Source organism: Octopus bimaculoides, chromosome 1 (assembly GCF_001194135.2).
Source record: "Octopus bimaculoides isolate UCB-OBI-ISO-001 chromosome 1, ASM119413v2, whole genome shotgun sequence".
In the NCBI taxonomy this organism is placed as follows: Eukaryota; Metazoa; Mollusca; class Cephalopoda; order Octopoda; family Octopodidae; genus Octopus; species Octopus bimaculoides.
Window position 1 is genome coordinate 84,360,123 of NC_068981.1, and position 805 is coordinate 84,360,927.

The following is an 805-nucleotide window of genomic DNA, read 5'->3' on the forward strand; positions in this document are numbered from 1 at the left end:
TTTGTCTGATTCACACGATGTAGCACTCAAAGACTGTTCGGGCTCATCTTTTGTCTCTACCTCTATCGCTTCGTTTGACATAGGACCTCTCAGTGTCACTGCTGATGTGATACTTACAAGTCGTTGTTAGTATCGTCCAAGTTGTGTATTCCCTAGTCTAAACACTGGTACTTGTACTACCTCTGTGAAAATATTGAGGGATATGGTTCTGTTGAAAGTAAACAGTTCTGACTTCCATACATACCATTCGAAGTCTGCTGAAGTATTCTTTTATAATTGTAGCTTGACTCGAAGCATCGACGTATGCATTACCTTCGTCGATTACGAAGTATTCGTAACATTCGTCACAAGTGACGAGGGGGCAGGCAAGCTATCGGTATCACTATTCCTACCTGGTCAGCAATCTTTCATCGTTTGGCTACCAAATATAAACGCTTTTCCTGAACAAACTCTATTCACCATTTCTCTCTTATATATGTGTACGTGCATACGTATTTATGCACGCACACAAAAACACACATTCACAAGCGCTTATGTGGCATATATGGTGGAAGTGAAGTTGAGCGTGTATATTTGTATTTCTATATACATTCATGCATATACGTACATACATGTACACTTGGATATGCAGATTAGATTTAATGTAATAAAAACGTGCGGAGTTTATTCCTTGCTCGAATCTGCTTTTCTCTACACGGCTCTTTGGTTCTTGCTATGCTAGACAATTCAGTATGTATGTACGTATGTATATGTATACATGTACATAACGCGCGTGTGTGTGTGTGTGTGTGTGTGTGTGTGTGTG